We start from the raw sequence: 3311 nt of genomic DNA, 5'->3' as shown, positions 1-3311 counted from the left end.
AGATTCCATATGACACATGTCATCAAGGAGTTCCATCGGGAGCATCCAAATTGATTTCCAAGCATATGGCATGTTCCATGCAAACCATGCACCTACCTTGCATAAGGATTAGCACTATCTCCAAACTGACCGAACCAAGCTTCCACTTGAGCCTCGTCACCTAGGAGTACCAAATAGTGCGTCCAAAATGGTTTCTTACACTATGGTGCATTTGGTGTAAACTGTGCACCTATCTTGAACTACAACTTACAATGTCTATGATGAGGACATCAACACCAGCGATACATATCCTACATCCACCAGCGATACATATCCTACATCCTCTCCGGCACAACCTATAGCTGGTCCTCTTACTCGTGCTCGTGCCCGTCAACTCAACCTTCAAGTAAGTTCAGTTTTAAACTCTTGTCAATCATATTTAGACAATGGAGACACGTGCACTTTCGTGTTGCTCAGGAATAATGGACAAGATCAGCAAGGGAAGGTTCAACTGCATTCAGAATTTGAGGCAACACCAACTTCAAGGGCTGATTGCATATGGGAAGAGTGATAACTTAACAAAGGTGATTGGAGATCAGGTCCAAGCCTCCACAACATCCTCTATCAAGTTACCACGTCGCTTCTAAAGCAAGGAAACAAAGAGTCCAAACCCAACACGTTTTGGGAGTTGGATTCGGACTGGAAAATAACTCTAACTTGTATGGATCACCACGGCGTCATATGGACTCCAACTGAGACGTTCCTATACTTGTTGGAAAGCTCATGAAGTCTACTTTCCAATGGGTCCAACCACATATCTATGCAGCTTATGAGTCGGGCGCAGTCCTTGTTTTCGTGCCGACACCTTTTTCTGTTTTGGTGCTGCGTCACCCTATTTTGGACCAATGGCCCATGTATCAAGTTGAGTCCATTAGGGACGCGTCCTAGGGTTGGAGGACGACTCTAGCACCCCTTTGGTCGTCCTCCCCTCTATTTATTTACATCTAGAGCCGCCATAAACAACTGGGTTTTGATTAGATAAAGTTTAGCCTTCGCTACTTGCTTGTAAGCGCGCGTGCTGATCCAGCCGCCCGTCTTCTTGTTTTCGAAACCCCACTTCATTAGAGATTGAGTTTGAAACCTTCATTTACATCTGGTAATTTAGTACTTGTCCTACTTGTTCTTGCTGGTTCTTCGATTGCTTGCAGGACGAGTGCCCTAGTGGTCGGGTGTTGCGCTCCACAAGATCGTGACAGCCATTGGAGGCGGTGTATCGGTTGCTAAGGCGCAGTCTTGAGGGCTGTAGTCGGGCCGTGAACGTCATCTCCATTCACTAATCAAGTTATCCAGCGCCTCTCATCGAAAGATCGGGCGAAAACCCTAGTGGGTTCACATCAGTTGGTAATCAGAGCAAGGTTTATCGGTGAGAGATTTCCAATTCTTCGTGTTTGTTTTTCCTATAGTCCAAAAAAAGACAAAAAATATAGCAGATTTGTTTTCCATAATCCTATAAATCCTTTGTGCCGTGGCTAGTACTACTTAGTTAGGGCTGGTTGAATGAGTGTTTGCTTCGGTCGTGTCCAGTGCTGGTTTTAGTTTAGTCCTTTAGAGTTTTGAGTTCTTGTCACCATCTAGTCACAACTGCGTCCAATCTATTGTGGGTTGGAATTTGAGTAGATCTTGATAATAGGTGCAGCCACTTGTTGGTCTATTCTGTGTTTCCATCAACGTGATCCAAAAGGAAAGATAGCACTTCATACTTGTGCTAGATATATTGAATTTTGAGGTTCAGCCTTACTCTAGTGAGAGGGTGAGAGTGGTGAAGTGATATTTTGTACTATTTTGTTTATATATCAGGTTTTGAGGTTCCCCAAAAAAAAGAAAAGAGAAAGAAAAAAAATAAAGAAAAAAAAGAAAGAAAGAAAGAAAAAAGAAAAAAAATCAAAAAAAGGGGATTGTTGTTCCTTTTGTTTCCAGTAGGGCTGCTCATTTTGTTTCTAGTGGTGTGCTGTGTTTTCCCTTTGTGTCCAGGCTCGCGTCTCTAGCACGGTCTAGGCTAGGACCAGCACAGTACCACCGTTGAGCGTTTATTCAACTTGCTTTTTATAACTAACGTGGTGCTAGTTCGATCCTTGTTTCAGCCCACCTATAGCTCCACATACTCTACAGCTTGACAGGTCTTGTGCTGCAGCACCGATACACTTCGTCCATTGCTGTACACTTGTTGGCAGACGACCCCTCCTGTCAAGCAAGGTAAGAATTGGTAAGAACTTGTGTTACAGGTTGAGTGTGAGCGACTTGCTGTAGCTACATCCTAGTAGTTGTAGGGCTTTTATTTCTTCACTTGCCTTTTTGTTGTCTTTGTCTTTGAACCATGCCAGGGGTAGATGATGGTAACGAAACACCACTTACACCTCGCACTAAGGGCATCATACAACATTTTGAAAGGAAAGTGAAGCTGCACACAGAGGGACTTGATAACGACTTGCAGGTGACAAATGAAAAGCTGGGACAGTTGGAGGCTACGCAGATTGCCACAAACAACAAGCTCACAAGTTTGGAGGAATCCGTTGCTAGTGTGGACAAAAGCCTTGCTGCTCTCCTAAGGCGATTTGATGCTTTCCACACAATGGACAAAGAGAAGCATAAGGAAGAAAACAAGGAGGAAGACCGAGTGGATGGCAATTATGATGATGATTACACTGCTGATACGGAACGAGATGATCAAGACACTCATCATCGACGTCGCCTACGTCACACCCGTAGAGGTATGGGTGGCCACCACCGACGCGAGGTACACAATAATAATGATGCTTTCAGTAAGATTAAATTTAAAATACCTCCTTTTGATGGTAAATATGACCCTGATGCATACATTACTTGGGAGATTGTTGTTGACCAAAAGTTTACATGTCATGAATTCCCTGAGGATACACGTGTTAGGGCTGCTACTAGTGAGTTCACCGATTTTGCTTCCGTTTGGTGGATAGAACATGGCAAGAAAAATCATACCTAGAACTTGGAATGCGTTGAAACAAGTCATGAGGGCTAGATTTGTTCCTTCTTACTATGCACGTGACATGATTAATAAGTTGCAGCAATTGAGACAAGGTGCTAAAAGTGTAGAAGAATATTATCAGGAATTACAAATGGGTATGCTGCGATGTAATTTAGAGGAGGAAGAAGAACCTGCTATGGCTAGATTTTTGGGCGGGTTAAATCGTGAAATCCAGGACATTCTTGCTTATAAAGATTATACTAACGTAACCCGTTTGTTTCATCTTGCTTGTAAAGCTGAAAGGGAAGTGCAGGGACGACGTGCTAGCGCAAGG

The sequence above is a fragment of the Sorghum bicolor genome, unplaced genomic scaffold (genome assembly GCF_000003195.3).
Source record: "Sorghum bicolor cultivar BTx623 unplaced genomic scaffold, Sorghum_bicolor_NCBIv3 super_38, whole genome shotgun sequence".
Taxonomy (NCBI): domain Eukaryota; kingdom Viridiplantae; phylum Streptophyta; class Magnoliopsida; order Poales; family Poaceae; genus Sorghum; species Sorghum bicolor.
The sequence above is the reverse complement of the archived record's forward strand: the minus strand, read 5'-3'. Positions refer to the sequence as shown.